Here is a 19,104-nt window from a genome sequence, read left to right on the forward strand (position 1 = left end):
CCACCAAAGCCTAGGCCTAGGAAGACACACATGCTTTTTAGAGACTCCACTCACACATGAATGTAACCCAATGAATGGTAACAGCTATAGAACAGTAGAATAAACTTCCATGGGACTTTGACATTGTCATTTGTCAGTAACAACACCACAATATTTCACAATTGAAATAAAAGATAACATCTTACCGTTATATCCATTTGTGCTGATTGCTTCTGAAATTCTTGAATCACCTTCATTTGCTTTGCAGGTGCCATTTGCTGAAAATAAGTTCTAGATAGTTTAGTCAGGTGCAAGGAAAAAGGAGACACGAAAAAAACCAGATGAAGTTACAACTTTAGGCCAGATCTTTATGGTAACTGAAACCTAGACACCATGTACTCAGTTTTCCACCATCTTCTGTTGCAGAACATTTGCCAAAAGGATTGCAATTAGCAAATTAATAAAACAGAAAGAACAAAATTGTGATTCCCTTGCTCAACATTCGTACTGAGGATATGGATCTATACTGCAGTTATATTACTTTCAAGTTAGACATTCCCAACAAGTACATGACACCTGCTAACATGAAAATACAACAATATAAGCTACATTAGGTTGTAATCAATGCAAATAAGCTCCTAGACTAAACTACTCAAGACATTGAATTTCAACAATGAAAAAGCCATCTGGAAAAAAAAACTCCTGTCCGAAAGTTTTGAGTCCATGGTAATCTTGAAACAATGCATTTTTTCTAAAACTAGAGATCCCAATCCCCCAGTTAGATGCTTCTGGATGTTGTTCCAAATACTCTGTCAAATCTAATGAAACTTGTTCAAAAGATAAAACACAACATTTAATCCAAGGCCCAAGATTACAGCTACACATGTACTTACATTCATAGGGAAATAAAACTCCTTGATTTTAATCAATCATGTTATAGACTATTATAGTGTTTGTGGGAGTTTTGTGCTTTAATTGCTAGTTCCAAGGCCAGATAAAGGAAATAATTTCAAGGGAGTTGTTGAGTCATATAATCATTCTACTTTATAGCAAAGAAAATGGGCTTAGCAGCTATTCATCATCTTACTAGTAGTCTAGTACCAATGTATCCATGACAAGAAAATGCAAACAACCACCAAATGAATCTACTCCACTCTCCTATGCAGAAAGATGTTGTTCCATAATTTTCATGACATGGACAATACTAAAAAGTTTCAACTGGGCAACTCTATCAAATAAATAAATAAATAAATAAAATCTGTGTGATGGATCAGTCCTATCCTTTCAATTCTCGGCTTGCAAATAGATGGTTAATATAAGAAACAAGGCAATGGTCCACATTCAATGGAGAAAATCCCAAGTTGGGTGGCTAGAATCTTTCGATCAAGGAGATTTTTGGGGTATGTTCCATCTGCTTCTGGTTACATCAAAACACTAGTCCTAGTTAGAGCACATGTATGGACTGTAAAGAACATTGCAATTGCACTTGTAAATAAAATTCATTACCTGTTTAATGACATGCAATGGTTAAGAGCATGAGAAAATAATGATGGTGAATGCAGAGATATTATGAATGTGATTCTAGGAGGTGCATGTGGCTTGAGTAGCAGCATTATGTAGAACTGCCACATATATTATCGATAAAATAGGATGAATCCTTAAAATCTCGGGCTCTGGATTTCAAAAGAAAATATCAGCAGATATAATTGCGCATATGAAAAGAATAAAATTATGAAGTTCATGAATATTGCATCCAAACACAACCTAGTAATGGGGTGTGTTTGGATGTGAATCATGCATACCTTTGGGGAGAAAGTATCAGAATGACCAAATAAATATCCAGAGAGCTTCAAAACTCCCTTAGAAAAATTTACTTCATGTAGAGAACTAGACACCTCAGAAACATTTAGGGCAAGTGCATTTGCACTTTTGCTAATCCACACATGCTAGTTATAGCAGTTCAAAGGCAATGGGAATTGTCCATAAGTTTTGGGTAGCCTAGTTTTGCATAAATCAAGGGAATGGCTTGAATTTTAAAAGGGACACGTGTACACAACTTACCTGCATAGGGAAACTTTCTATTGGTGAGTCGATACATCAGTTTATTCTTTGGTGATTTCTTTCGGGCTGAAAATCGGTCGGTAGGCTTTCAATTTTCTGCAAACAAGCATGCCAAAATAAGAAACACAACAAGCATCCTTAATGGAATTCCAGTTCTTCATGAGTGCATAAAATGAAATCCCTCTGAAATCTTGAAGAGGCGTGGCCTAGTTAACAACCATGAATAGAATCTTTAGCTAGGCCATCCACCATAGAAATACCTTTTCTAAAGGAATGGGCTATCTTGAAATTTATGACTACTCTCAACCGTAAGATAGCCTCTACTTTGTATGGGCTGGTGTTAAGGATTTGAAATAACATTGGTAATTATTTTGGAATCTGATTCCACAATTTGAAAGCATCCATAGATGTGAAGCTTTCAGGGAAGCAACTTAGCCAGTTACCCCCAAGATCATCAACCCCATTCTCCTGTATGTCCAGCTCAGTCAAATTCTTGTAACCCATATCAAATTTCAAGATCTTCGACAAACAACATAACTAGCAAAAAAAAAAAAATCCTTATTGATTGTTTATTGGTTTTCCTAAAACACTTGCTAAGGAGTCAATTGTCCTTGTTTATGCATTGCATCTTATCGATTCCATTGGTAGATCCCTTCTATATTTTCTTTCATTATTTAATATGCCCATTAAAATATTTCTGAGAAAAATGCTAATCCATGTGCCAATGTGACATGCTAGTGGAAGCTTAAAGCCATCTTGAGACTCTTGACACTTAATAAATAAGCCCATGTAGCACACTAGGATGAAACTGAGGTTATCTATAAGGTGATTCCTAACATGTAGATGCCCTGGCTGAAAAGCACAACCAGTCCACTAATCAGGTGGACCAATCGTAGCCTCGATGAGTGGAATCAGATGAGATGGTAGCAACAGGTTTTGAGAACCACAAGTTTGTTTAGATTTTTTTACAACACAAGCAAATTTGAAACCAGCTCTAAGATCTTCATCTTCATCTTCATCTAAACACATGCATCTATGATCTTGATTTGAAACCAACTAAAACACCAAAGAGTTTTGAAATCTTATCTCAAGGATGGTAAGTAATGTAATGAAAGCACCACTTGATGTTAGCATTGGGATTTCTGTTGGCTGCTTTCATCCTGGGCATGTTTGGATACATGGAATCCATGAGGAAATGGAAATTGTTTTGCTTGACAAGATGAGCTGTTTAGATATATGGATTCAACACTTCAACCATTACTCTTATCCACAGTGAGAATCCTCTTCAAACAAGAAACAATATAAGGATTTTGTTTTTATCCAAACATATCCCCATTTTTTTAAATCTTTTTTTCTAGTACTAGTCAGGCAAGGATTGACCCTTGATATTATTCTTTTCTGTCTCCCTCGTCTATTTAATTTCATTGTGGGTGGGTGACTGGGTGTGTGAAGGAAACTAACATCAAACTGCAGGATTTTTACCAGGAGCTTCTCACCCTTTTTGTGAAGAACATAGGCAGCCCTCCAACACTTTCTTCAGCTTCTCAATAAATAGGCTTGTGTGTTCAGGCGACTGATCAATCCTATGTTTCTCCAAAGCCTGAAATAAGGAGAAAAGAAAAATAAATAAATAAATTTCAAAGGTAGTTAAAAAATAGATGTTATTACTATATGCATGTCCTAGCTCTAAAATTCAGCAACTCCACAAGATATCCAGCCACTACAAAAACACTAAGCCTCTCCTTCTATACAACTAAAGACATGAAAAGGGGAAAAAAAAAAAACTACAGGGTAGAGTAAGAAGACCCAATACGATCTGGGCCACCACATCCAGCCAGCACACTCTCAACTAGACAAGCCAAACTGAGAACAACAGGAGGATTTCAAATCCAGGGGTTTCAAACCTATGGCCAAAGCATTATGAGTAAAGTCTGTGGGCGTACATCTGTTTCAACCATTTAATGGTGAGGCGTTTTATCTAAAACACATACATAGGGGATTGAATATGATCCAATAGGGGATTGAACTCCCCAAACCAAACATTCATAAGGGCCACAGAAACCCTAAGAAGGTTTCAGTGGTTGCCATTTCCATCCTGACTGTCCCTCGGGGTGTGGCTCGATTCATGCTCAATGTCGCAAGCATTAGCACAACCCTAAATCTCTGAACCCCCTCAAACTCCCAATCAATCTAATCAATACCCCCTCAAACCTCAAATCCAATTCCACAAAAAAAAAGATAGAAATATGAATATTCAAAAGAGAAAGAAGAAAATAATCCATCTTGCATACCTAAAATGGACGCGGATTATGGCGTGAGAGAGGGGAGTCTTCTTGAGATCGAGAGAGAGGGGATGCTTAGGGAGAGAAGAGGGGTTTGTGAGAGGGGAGTATTCGTGAGGGAGGGTTCGGGAGATAGAGAGAGAAAAGGGACAGGCATATTTGGGTTTTTTACCCCGGAGTGGAGGGAGAGAGAAATTTTAGAAAATTCGTTTGAGGGGGAAGCAGAAAAAGGGTAGCATGCGGGCCAAGTTTTTGCATTTTTGCCTGCTATGGTTTTCGACTGTAGCTAAAAGCACTCTAGCCGTAGCCATTGTGCTATCCTTCACAGCCCCTCCGCGTACGCACATTTTTGGACGAACGGTCCAGTCAGGGGCTTTGTGGGGTCCATAATGATGCATTTGATATATCCACTCCGTCCATTAACTTTGTAATTTTTTTTATAGAGAATGACCCAAAAATATAGGCAAATTAAAAGTCTAATTGAACCGCACTATCGATCAATGGTACGTATATAATCTCCATTGTTTCCTACCGTGTGGTCCACTTGAGCCTTTGATCTACTTCCTTTTTTAGACTCTTGCCTTAAAATGATCTTTCAAATTGGATAGACGTATTAGATGGAGCACACACATTTTAATGGGCCCCGTAGAGTTCCTTATGGGGTTATCACATGTTGTAGGTATGTCTGGTGGCATTAGCTTTTAACTACAGTTTTCTTATTTTTAGTTACGGTTTTAAACCGTAGCAATAGAGCTACGGTTTATATCCGTAGCTAAAAACTAGCATGGTCCGTAGCCATTGGTCAATTTTTTAGTAGTGACTGCTATATGCATTGCTTCTCTCCAGAACGTCTTGGGTAATTTCGCATGGGATAACATGCATTTGATTCTCTCTACAATTGTGTGATTCATTCGCTCAGCCACACCATTATGTTGGCGGGTCTTGGGAACCGTTTGTTCATGCCGTGTACCCAGGGACTAACAATACTCATGAAAGTCACCAATGTATTCACCATCATTGTCAGTGCGGATGCACTTCAATGATCTACCTCTCTCTCTCTCGACCATAGCATGAAATAATTTAAACACACCAAAGACCTCTTAAATGCATAATTTATAAAAGTGACAAAATACAATGCCCCACTCAAGGTTTTTATCCTCATAAAACCACAAACATTAGAATAAACCAAATCTAATACATGCACTTTATTAACAAGAGAAGTAGATTTAACAAATGAAACTCTATACTGTTTCTCTGATAAACAATCAATACCGGTTTTGAGAGGTATATATATCACGTCTAGAAGGAGCCGCTTCCTCGCTAGTAGCTGAAGCCCTTTTTCACTCATGTGGCCTAGACGCCTGTGTCACATGTCAATAGCTGAATCTTCCGTTGCGTTCAACCCACCCTTGCACATACTGACACTTGCCTTGTAAAGGGTGCAACACTTCTTTCCTCTAACTGCGATCAACGAACCCTTGATGAGCTTCCAGTGCCCACCAGCAAAACGGCTTTCATAGCGATCATCATCCAGCCTTCCCGTCGACATCAAGTTGAGGCGAAGGTCTAGGATATGCCTCACATCCCTGAGAACCAATGTGCAGCCCATATCGGTCTTCACACAAATATCACCGACCCCTACGATCTTCGATATGTCAGAATTTCTCATCTTCACGGTCCCATAGTTACCTGACTGTAGCTTGTGAAGAAGTTCCTACGTGGAGTCGTATGAAAAGAAGCTCCCAAGTCAATCACCCAGTCAGTGTCCTGACTCGTAGCCGTGAGACAAACATTATGATCTGCTGAAAGAATAACTATAAAATCGCCATTTGAAGAGATCGCAGTGGAATCCGATTCATCTTCCTTCTCCTTTCCTTTTCCTTTATTGTCGTTCTTATTCTTACGACATTCATGCTTATAGTGGCCCTTCTTACCATAATTCTAGCATTCAACATCCTTCCTGGTACTCGACTTATCTCTTAATTTATCTCGGACCTTCCCGCCCTTTCTATTCTTTCCTCTCTCCCGTTCCTTTATCACAAGGGCCTCTTGCTGAGTAGATCCCTGAGACTTCCTCCTTGTCTCCTAATTGAAGAGATAGCTAGTTACCTATTCCATGGATACCTTTTCATCTGGCGTGGAGTTTCTTAGAGACACCACCAATGTCTCCCAACTATCAAGCAATGAGCTAAGCAATAGCAAAGCCTGTAATTCATCATCCAGGACCATCTTCATAGCGAAGAGTTGGTTCAATATATTACTGACCTCATTCATGTGCTCGGCCACAGAACCACCATCTTTGAACTTGAGATTCATAAGTCGTCATATCAAGAAAATCTTATTGCTGACTATCTTCCTCTCATATAGCCCTTGCAGTTTCAGCCTTATGCTAGCAGCTGAGGTCTCCGTAGACACATGGTGGAATAAGGAATCGTCTAACCATTGTCTAATAAACCCCACCATCTTCTGATCTAATTTCTTCCAATCATCATCTGACATATCCTTTGACTTTGCTGATATGCCTTGAATTAGAGAATATAAGTCCTTTCAATAAAGCAAGTCCTCCATCTTAGCCTTCCATATGGTCTAGTTAGAACCATTGAGACTGGTCATCCTTGATGAGTCACCTTCCATAATTCAGAACCGATCCCACTCCGTTAAATGAACTTAGCTCTGATACCACTTTGTTGGGGGCCTTGCACAAAACCTTAGGATCTAGCCTCCCAAATACACCAGAATTATGAGATAATAAAGCAATGAAAATAAATCAAAGCATAAACCACACGACACAAGAGATTTTTACGTGGAAAACCCTCAAAGAGGTAAAAACCATGGGACCTCGTCTAGATCAACAATCCACTATGAAGTAGAACATTACAACCAATCACAAGCACACACCACTTAGATCAAACCTTCTTTACTCACGCAAGAGTGGATAAACAATAAGAGAATAAAAGAAAAATGGAGAGATCTCACTGATTACGAGGACGTAGAAGCGCTGAGATATCAAGTGCACAGTAGATCACTTCTATGAGCAGAACCTCTCTTTCACAAGCTTCCTCTCTCTCTCTCACTCACCTTTGATAGCCCTAAACCCTATAGCAAACCCTTGTAAAGTTTTAGGAAACCCTCTCGCATTGCCTAAAAAAGCCTAAGGCACCCCTATTTATAGTTTAGGAAACTCCCTTTCGCACCTCTTGCGAAACCGCCTCAAATTTTCACAATCTGCACAGATCCAGACTCAAATCTGGGTAACCTCAATTGGTCGAGCAGGGTCCTCGACCGGTCGAGTGGCCCACTCGATCGATCGAGCGGCTCACTCGACCAATCAAGCACCTCCCTCTACTGGTCGAGCACCTCGGAGAAAATACATCAGATGGTCGCTGGACTTTGAGTTGAGCCCCACTCGACCGGTCGAGCAGCCCACTTGACCGATCTAGCAGCGCAGTAAAATACTCCGAATTTTCAACCCGCTGCACTGTCTCTCCTCTGAACTAAGGAAGAAAATCCCATCAAAAAGTAAATAACCAACAAGGCAATTTCAACGCTTCTCCTACTGGGAAGTCAAGATCAAGCTCCTGGACCTTGTGGCCCACCGCAAACCCAATCCATGCATTGAAACATGGGGTATATCTGCCACATAATCCAAATGAGAGAACTTTTCTATATTCAAACGGTTATGAAGAGAGGGCCTTGTCAACAAAATGCACAAATTGTTCTTGTGTGCGTCTATTTCTTGAGAAATGGGTGAAATTGAAGTCTAGAGTGGTGATGGATGACCAAACATGCCTCCAACTTCTTGATAAAAGCATTGTCATAACAGCATCTTCCATTTGAAGGAAAGAGACAATGTGTGTACAAATTCCTTCGAGTAAATTACTGATTCTATCTTCATTCTCAGGCATCGTCGCCTCATTCGAAGGAGAGTTTTCTTCCATTAGCATTGCCCTTATTTGTTGCGAGTATTCTATGCTCTTGTGTCTAAGTAACTTCTTACCATAAAACACTTGAATTTCCCTATCAGATACACAATTTGGTAGTAGAGAAGGTTTCTTCTTAGTCGAGCTTAGGCATGTTCTATACCCAAAAGGCCCGATAAAAATGGAGAGTTATTTGATACTCATAGTGTATGATGCTTGATATGCAAGTTGTCATGCCCCAAACTCGAAAACCGGGCCCACAAAATTCCTAATCGCTCAATCTAGTGCCGACAGCCTCCGTAGTACCCCATTCTCGGCTTCCAGTGCTATACACCAGATTCTGATCATGGGATCCTATAAGGAAGATTTTCAACGTACAATTATCTCATAAGAAGCATAACCACAAGTATACCCAAATCACAAGCGCAACATCATCATCACATATCTACTAATATAAACCTTTGAATACGATGTTGAAAGGGAAATACATATGTCAAAACCAAAGCTCCAGAAGTCTGTTGCACGCTTCAAGCTCAACGCTGCTGCAACCTGATGCCACCTGCACGCATCTATCGTGCATAAGCTTATAAAAAGCTTAGAGGGTGGTGAAAGTATGTGAGGTAAGTGCTAAGTATGCAATACAATGCCATAAATTATACAATATCGGAATAAGCGGAATACTAATAAGATCGTGAATCATACGATATCAGAGTAAGCGAAAATATACTAGTAAGTCCATGAATGTCATCAGTCGCACCAAGGCTATGCGATACAAGGCATGAATGCTAATGGCCATATTAAGGCTATGCGATGCAAGGAATGAATGCTAATGGCTATATCAAGGCTATGCGATGCAAGGAATGAATGCTAATGGTCATATCAAGGCTATGTGATGCAAAAACATAATAAGTTAATATCAGATGCTGAGAATGCAATGCAATATGCGGTGCGAATGGAATGACCAAGCTGAAGTGTAAAGTCGGGATGATAGTGCGTATTATCACAAGCTATAGGGTCTATCACAAAGGACTTTTATCCAAATCAGTCTTATACCTAAATTTGGATAGTCAGACTCAATGTGGTAGACTCCTGATCTCTAGTTAGTCATGCACCCAACCGAAATCTTAGTCATGCGAAGCTACACAATAATTAGTTGCGCACCACAGCCCGAGTGAATAGTGAATGAATGAATGAATGAATATGCAACTCCTACTCAATAAGTACGCATATCAGTATGGTTCCTCTCTGAAAAATCACCGGGGTCTAGTACACTCCAAACCAGATTGCCGCCACATTGCGTGCAAAAAGGTGAGTGGAAGAGACCTCACTATCTGCCTACCAATATCGAGCCCGGCTCGTCGATAGTGAACCCATTCCTCGAGCCGGTCAAACTCAGCCTAGCTTTGCCCTATCCTCTCGGGCAGATAAGGCCGCACCCCCTTCCAACCGACCACGACATAGTGGGAGATGCGGCCTAACGGTATACGACCCTCATGCACTTATGCATCCACTTAGTCTAGATGTTGGAGCAACCTCTGGAACCAAGAGGATCTAGGACTTTCACCTAAGGATATCTATAACACCCCATGTAGAACAGATTTTCGGTGTCCCATCTGGCCATCCACGGTATGTTTAGGGAGGCTACGGCCCTGATGTCGCTAGGGCGTACGGTAATCATAATCACAAAATGTGAGATGCATGAGTCACACAGTCCAATCATGCATCAATCCTGCGCATACCATGCGCTCATGTGGGATAACTCCACTTGTCTGGGAGTCCTATGAACAACCTGCCCTATGGCATAAGCAATGACTAACCATATCTCATAGTAAACATGCAGATGATGCGTATGGGTATGTATCATGATACTATGTTGTCACATACTTAAAATCGGTATCGATAACCGGCATCAATAATTAGCCTATCAAAGGGCCTAAGGGAAGGCCACAACGAGGACATTTAACCATCATTGCCCATCAATGTGCATATTTAACCAACATTACTCCCAATGAGTGGTCGATATAGAGCCAAATATATAATGGGCCCATGGCCTCACATAAGGACCTAATATACATCACAATGGGCCATAAATACATCACATCGGGCCTCATCAATAGCCAAAATTACATCACAATGGGCCCATACAATCTCAATGGGCCACATACAATCACAATGGACCACATAGAAGCCTCAATGGGCCTTACATAAGGGTCTCATACATCAAGCGGGGCGAATCGCATGGACCTTATACATCACATCGGGCCACATCACATGGGCTTAAAATAATCACTATGGGCCGCTCACATGGGCCTAATACACATCACTATGGGTTGCTCACACGGGCTTAATACACATCAATATAGGCTACATCACATGGGCCTAACACACACCACTATGGGTCGCTCACATGGGCCTAATACTCATCACTATGGGTCACATCACATGGGCCTAATACACACCACTATGGGCCATATCACATGGGCCTAATACACATCACTATGGGCCACTCACATGAGCCTAATACACATAACTATGGGCCGCTCACATGGGCCCAACACACATTGCTATGGGGCGCATCACATGGGCCTAACACACATCGCTATGGGCTACTCACATGGGCCTAACACACGCCACTATGGGTTGCTCACATGGGCTTAACACACATCACTATGGGCCACATCACATGGGCCTAACCCACATCACTATGGGCCACTCACACGGGCCTAATACACATCGCTATGGGCCGCATCACATGGGCCTAACACACATCGTTATGGGCTACTCACATGGGCCTAACACTCATCACTATGGGCCACATCACATGGGCCTAACACACGCCACTATGGGTTGCTCACATGGGCTTAACACACATCACTATGGGCCACATCACATTGGCCTAACCCACATCGCTATGGGCCGCATCACATGGGCCTAACAAACACCGTTATGAACCGCTCACATGGGCCTAACACACATCACTATGGGCCACATCACATGGCCCTAAACCAAATCACTATGGGCCACTTGCACAGGCCTAATACACATCACTATGGGCCACACACACGAGCTCAATACACATCGCTATGGGCCGCATCACATGGGCCTAACACACACCCTTATGGGCCACTCACATTGGCCTAACACACATCACTATGGGCCACATCACATGAGCCTACCCACATCACTATGGGCCCCTCACACGGGTCTAATACACATCACTATGGGCCACTCACACGGGCCCAATACACATCGCTATGGACCGTATCACATGGGCCTAACACACACCGCTATGGGCCGCTCACATGGGCCTAACACTCATCACTATGGGCCGCTCACATGGGTCTAATACACATCATTATGAGCCGCTCACAAGGGCCTAATACACATCACTATGAGTCGCATCACATGGGCCTAACATACACCACTATGGGTTGCTTACATGGGCCTAGCACACATCACTATGGGCCTCATCATATAGGCCTAACCCACATCACTATGGACTGCTCACACGGGCCTAATACACGTCACTATGGGCCACTCACACAGGCCCAATACACATCACTATGGGCCGCATCACATGGGCCTTGCCCATAAGCCACGAATACATCACAATGGGCCTTGCCCATAATCCACGAATACATCACAATGGACCTTGCCCATAGGCCACGAATACATGACAATGGGCCTTGCCCATAGGCCACGAATACATCACAATGAGCCTTGCCCATAGGCCACAAATACATCACAATGGGCCTTGCCCATGGGCCTCAGATTCAAGCAAGTGGGCCCTATCACATGGGCCTTAAATATACATCATGATGGGCCTCATGGATGGGCCGCACCAATGGGCCTCAAGTGGACTTGGACCACACTAAAAATCATTTCAATGATTGTAGGTGTAACATGTGTATCACTGTACACTATCATTCCATGGGGCACATGGCCCACTAACGGTGATCAGCACTGTCCAAACATTGTTCAGGTAAATCAGCACCATCCAAACATTGTATATGTAAATCAGCATCATCTAAACATGGCATATGTAAATCAGCACCATCCAAAAATTATTTATGTAAATCAGCACCATCCAAACATTATCCAGCACCGTCCAGATATGTGGACAGTGTGGATGAGATGCATAGAACATGGTGGGGTCCCACAGAACTGTCCAGGTACGGATGGCCTGGAATATAAACATACATCATGGTGGGGGGTCCACTTGCTGGCTACAATACAACAGCACTAGATAAACCGTTTTATAGAGGCGGGTCCCACGTGGGGCCCACCAAATATATTATATCTATATTATTATTATTATTATTATTATCATTATTATATCAACCAGCATCCAGCGTCCAGCGTCCAGCAATGGACAGATGGCTGGATGTGCAAATTGATAGGTGGACTCCCATCGTTAATGGGCGGTGTGGATCAAACCCACATGTGCGGCTGCTATGCAGCAGGGATATAACACATATATCATGTGTGGCCCACCGTCCAGCCATCTGGATGGTGGGGATTGCAAAATAGATGGACGGCGTAGGTTAAAACAGATGGGCAGCATTGATCAAACGCATGCATCTCATGGAGTTCACATACACGTGGGTCCCACGGGACTTGCTGATGTCAATACATCAACTATATAGATGTGCAAAAACACCAACCAATCCGTTTCTAAATAGGGTGGGGTCCCACGTAGGGCCCACCTTAATAATATAATATATTATATTATTATAATAGTTTTTTTTTATAATTATTATTATACTACATCCAGTCCAGCGTCCAGACGCTGGACGTTTGGATGGACGGTATGGCTATAACATATGCATTATGGTGGGGTCCACACACGTGCCACCAACTAATGGATGGTATGGATGAAGCAAATACATCATGTGGCCCTATGGTGGATGGATGGTATGGATCCAACATATACCATACGTGGGACCCACAGAACTTGCTGATGTCATTCCAGCAATGGGTCCCATTATCTGGATGGCTTGGATATAACATATACATCATGTAAGACCCACAGAACTTGCTGATGTCAATCAGCAGATGGGTCCCACCATCTGAATCCAAGGGCATCATTTAGGTCTGTAACACCATCTAATCACGAAAATACCCTTTTCAAATTAAAAACATATTAGCATCAATCCAAGGGCATCATAGTCATTCAACTGGTTTCTAAATTCACCAACCGATCAAACAAAAAAGAGAGGGAAAGAGAGGGAGAGAGAGAGAGAGGGAAAGAGAGAGGGAGAGAGAGAAAGAGAGAGAGAGAGAGAGAGAGAGAGAGAGAGAGAGAGAGAGAGAGAGACGAACGTGAGAGGGGAGGGACCGCCACTATGGGCCCTCCCTATACATTGCATATATCAAGAGGGGTCCCACCATATGTGGGCCCTTAAATCACAAAAAAAGTAAAATAAAGATTACCCACCTCAAGATCTCTTCTTCCTTCTTCCACCAACGAGTTCTAAAGCTCCAAGGAAATAAGATTCAACAATTAAGATTGATTTTGGAGGGTGGGATTGGATGGTAGGGAGTGGGCCACACAAAGCTTTTCTCCTCTCATGGAGCTTGGATGATTTCTTACTTGGAGAATGAGAGAAAGAGAGGTGATGGGAGAGAGGGATGATGAGTGATGGATGAGTGTACTTGGTTGTAAGAGAGAGTTGACTTTAGGGGAAGGGTGGTTGTACTTGGGGATGGGGGTATAAGGTGATGTGTACTTGACATGAGATGTGATTGATGGGACATCTTATGGGATTTGCAACGCGCAGCATTTTTCCTCAAACTGAACCTCGAGCCCACATCTCCTGGCCTAGGTATCGCCTCGGCGCGTAATACGCGGCATCGGAACCGCAGCGACGGCACGGTCGCTAGAGTACAAGTATCAAGTTAAGCCGACTCTAGAATACGGGATACGACTTAGGGTCATGCGCAAACGTCGATAACAGATCGTGGGTCGTCGGAATTCGACCGGGAGGACTGTGGAAACCTACAGAATAGTACGATCTAGGATACGGGTCTTACACAAGTACTCTGAAATGATACATTAGCTCACACTCAATGGGACACTCGAACCCATGACCTTAATTAATGTTGAAACACACTCTATCTACCACTGAGCCATGGGTTGAAACTGCAAAGTCAGATTGGTTAATCAATCCAAATCTTGGATTGGTTAATCAATTCAAAACTATGATTTGTGGCACTTGTTAGTGAAATAGAACCATTAGATATTTTCCATTGGAAACAATCAAATAAATTTCCACCATTACAGTAAGCAGTTAATTAAAAAGCATAACTATTAGTTCTTGATACGCCAAAACGTGGACCATTAATTTTGGATAGTTATTTATATTTAATTGTATGCCACATGCAATCTCTTAATTAGTAGTTTTTTGAGTGTTTGTGTATTGTCTACAGCACTGCCGGGTGATGTTGGTGTCTTACAAAATAGATAAGTATGCTTAGTAAACATACTTATTTTAACATAAGCATATCTGAGAATTAGAAAGGGTATGGCATCGGTGGATCCCTGACTGTGGGGCCCACTGTGATGTATGTGCCTTAAATCCATTCCATCTATGCTTTTTGAAAGCTTATTTTAGGTATGATCCCAAAAATGAAACAGATAATAAGATTAGGTGGACCACACCAAAGGAAATAGTGGTATTTAACCATTAAAAACCACATGTGGGTCACAAAAGTTTTGGATCGAGCTGATATTTGTGTGGTCCCTTCATCTAGGTCTTCATGTCCTTATCAACAGGTTGATGGCAAATATACATTCCGGTGGCCACCAAGAAGATTTTAAAGGTGGATATTCAATCTCTACTATTTCCTATGGTGGGGTCCACCTAAGATTGGACATGCTTCATTTTTTGGGATCGTCACATAAAATGAGCTATCAAAATGGATGGACAGTGTGAATGTAAGTAACAGGCCCCACAGTCAAGGATCCATCCACATCGATTCCACCAAAGCCGCGCCTATTTAGAAAGGCCTAACATGTAAGGGTGGATAAAAAAATTGATTTTGTTAGGCGTGCTTGCCAAATATGCATACTTTCTTCACACAATTCTCAATTAGTAGTTCCAAAAAAGTTATTTAGTGTTATAATCAATACACTTCCTAAACGCATCACCAAACTGGCCCTAATGGAAAGGTAAAAACACATAGGTGATCTTAATTAAATAAATTGTTAAAGTACAATAACTATATTACAGTAACTATAACTTATTTATTTCACTGAAAATAATAGAAATATATATAAGAAATGAAAGATACGTAGAGATTTAGAGAGATCTCAAGATATACATATCTTTAATAAAATAAGAAAATATACTACCCCTAGAAGATTAATCTACTCTAATATTAATTAAAAGAATAGCATACCTCTTTTCTCTTCTCCTTGTTCTTCTCATACGCTAAACGAGTAGATAAGAAATTCAAAAGCCCTTTCTCCAATTTATGCATTTTCCAATCCATGTCAAGATATGCTTAAACTTTTGGTAATGATAAATGACTTTGGGTTGACATGCTTCCGCTTAGTTAAATATTAGGAGGGTTATTTGATGGTCTGGCAGGGTATGATGCTTGATACACTGGCATTTAAAATATTTAAAATTTGAACATGGCATATATTAATTACCTCAAAGTAAACCATGTAAATTGTGGAGCCAACCCTAACTAAGTCATGCTATTAGAATTAGATTGGTGGAAGAATACTGACCTCTGATCTATAAATAAATGACCATTGGATAATTTCATCTCAACCATTCAATAAATGAGCACCAATCCGATAGGTATCAAATAAGTATCGTTTTTTGATTTTGATACATCCAAACTGGCACTCATAATTTGGACAGTTAAATTTAGATTATTTGTACAGTTTTTCAATGCCTGCTCTGACAGAGTACGATATCAAGGGACTTGTCACTACCAATATCTTATATTACAATTGTTTAGTAATCAGGCCGGCATCAACGTATATTTTGTGCACGTAGGTTATCTATGCCCGAATCCTGACCGTCCAAGTAGTTGGCCTCACTGTAGATGGGGCATAGCAACAGAGGATCCCTCAGGATCTCCCACATCCTTAGGGAAGCCAATGGTCCGGCTGATAGCTTGGCAAAGGAGGGCAGTAAAATGCAAAACGATAGGTACTTCAGCGAGACATCTTCTCTGCCTCATCTGGTTAAGGGCTGCTACCAGCTGCTAGATGGAACTGGTCTAGGCTCTATTAGGGAATGTGGAGGTACATCCTCTATAGAGGATATGATAGGTGAGGCAGGTTTTTGCGTCTCCCACCCGAAGGACTTAGACCGTAAATTTGCAATATTAAATGAAATGCTCCTTTTGAAAAAAAATAAAATTGGGGCATAGCCTCAAGAACCAAAATGCTTTGGATGATCATGATCTCTGATTAATGTACTTTTTTTGGTGAATTCCTGTGTGCATTTTAGCCATCTATTGGATGTTCACCGTTCATCTGGTTAAGATCATGTATTCAGCTTCATGTATGAGCTACCAATGTGGGGGTTGATGATTGTTTGGAGGACGTCAATGCCATGTGCACAATGGTACTGTGCATGTCTATAGACAGCAGCGAGACACTCATCCAGACCATGCACCAAGGCTTTCTCCTTACCACTAAAGTGCCTCATGCCACGTACGCCGTTGATTTCTTTGTTTTAGATCTAGATCTAGATTGCATCATGGACCATTCCGTGTAGTAATTGGGCCTTTAGAAATTTTCAATGTCCTCTTCATCAGAAAATGATGTAACCGTTCATCACGACCATCTAACACATAGTTGTGGCTCGTTGGAATAGAGCCTGTAACGACCTTTTTTTAAAAATTTTAATTTTATTTATTTATTTATTTATTTTTTTTCTTTGGTAGGACACATTTATCTTCACGTGAACTATTAAAATTGGGTTTAGATTTATAGTTTTATCTTTAAAAAACAAAATAAATAGTTGGAGGGAGAACACTTGGAGAAACAACATATTCAAGTTGGTATTTGCTTTTCTTTCTTTTATTTTTAGAAATTTAATTAATTCCACCTATCTACACAATGAACGATTCGGATTAATCATACGTCATTGCCTAGACATATGTGGCATATGCGGTAAAAAGATTCAAATTTCTGCGTAATTGCTTTTGTCTTTTGGCATAGGGAATTATGTAATGCCACCTGATGTGTGAGATTAGATCCACATGGACCATCCAATTTTTGAGGTCGAAAAACATTGGGACTTCAAATATCAGCTTGATCTGGCCATCGGATGGACCACACTGATCAGACAATGATTGTTAACAAATCATGTAATTGATAAACTGTATGCGTCACAGGAGATTCAAATCAAATCAATTCATCGATTCTTTAGCCTTACTGTAGACAGGCCAATGATCAGTTTGGATCTGACATGTGTACCTCAAGCGGACCATAGATTTAGATAAAGAAATATCCATAAATTTTAATTTGGTTTGTCCGATTGCAGTTGAGTCATGGAGTCTGTTGGTCTCGGTCCGACCTAGAGGATCATTGGTCTGACCAACAAAGAGATACTAACTAAAATTTGACAGGCTATATACTTTGTTGGCTTAGGTCAGTCCGACCTATAGACTATAGGTTTGACTTGTAGGTCCAACCTGCAAGTTGTAGGTTTGACTTGTGGGACCAACCTACATATTTTAGGTTCTATCGACAGAAGGTAATACCGATTGATTTCATTACGATTTTTTAAATCTAATTTATTAAATTATTTAACTTATGACTCATAATTAATATTAATTAATGAGCTATTTAAATAACAAGCTAATGGTGCAGACCACTTTGATCGATCGAACAAGTTACACTTGAGATTAGGATTTTTTTTATCTGCTTCCAGCGTATACCAAACTACAGCCCAATGGACCCCATGACCATTTGGTAAGGCCTTAAATCTATTCACTTCATTCTAGCGTCAGTAAACCTCAAAATATCCAACATTTTACTCATGCCTTAACTAAGATGAGGAGTGGTGGATGGCCCAATTCCAGATACCTGAGTAGAGCTGATCTACCCACCCCTATTGGCGGTCTCCTCACTCTAGATAATATGGGTTTGGAGGGGTTAGAGAGGGTTACTTCTTGTATAGGTTATATGATGGGTGAGGCCGTCGTCCTATTTTGCTGTGACGCCCACCGAATTATATATTTTTTTTTCATATGAATCAATAAAGTTTTCTTCTTAAAAAATGAGTGGAATAATTCGATGGCATATCCACTTGAAGGTCGACCTGGCCCAAAAACCACACATCTCCAGTGCTGGGCGACTCTAATGGATAGCTTGGCTTCCTTATACACACGTGTGGGCTTAGGCACATTGTAAAATAAGCTTAATTTTTAATTCTCCATCCTTGGACCTACAATCAGATAGCTACAATTGCCTGATGGGGGATTCTCACGCAGCATGTGCACCGCTGAGATGCGGTTGGAATTGGATTTCAGCCGGAATTAGAGAGAGGGGCATGGGTTTTTAGTTGAGAGAGGGAGAGGGCCGTGTAGAACAGGAAAAAGTTTCTTTTTTCTTTTTTCTTTGTATATTACACACACACAAACAACAAAATAAAAAATAAAAAATAAAAATAAAACAGACCCTACCTGACGATTGGTGACATATCTCCAAGTATTAGCTTTTAGCTAACTATTCTGGAAGTTGGTTGGTTGGACGCGGGTTGCCTGTGCGCAAGAGGATGTTCCCGTCATTGAAAGCTACATGGGGTCTACATAGATTTCTAAGAAATCCACTCTGTTCATCAACTTCTTAAGACCATAATAGAATGGTGGTCCAAAAATTGTACATATTC

At 41.0% G+C, this 19,104-nt stretch overlaps 1 long non-coding RNA gene across 2 annotated transcripts; it reads right to left on the reverse strand.

Annotated features, from left to right (window-relative positions):
* Nucleotides 1-55: 55 nt before the first annotated feature.
* Nucleotides 56-4,480, reverse strand: LOC131221346 (uncharacterized). Of its 2 annotated transcripts, none has more exons than XR_009159198.1 (4): nt 4,332-4,480; nt 3,502-3,640; nt 2,041-2,136; nt 56-788 (listed from the first exon to the last, which is right to left on the reverse strand). It is a non-coding gene; the product is annotated as an uncharacterized LOC131221346 (long non-coding RNA). The 2 variants fall into 2 exon arrangements; XR_009159199.1 differs by having other exon boundaries at nt 65-788; nt 3,537-3,640.
* Between the last annotated feature and the right edge of the window lie 14,624 nt (nt 4,481-19,104).

The sequence above is a fragment of the Magnolia sinica genome, chromosome 12 (assembly GCF_029962835.1).
Source record: "Magnolia sinica isolate HGM2019 chromosome 12, MsV1, whole genome shotgun sequence".
Taxonomy (NCBI): Eukaryota; Viridiplantae; Streptophyta; class Magnoliopsida; order Magnoliales; family Magnoliaceae; genus Magnolia; species Magnolia sinica.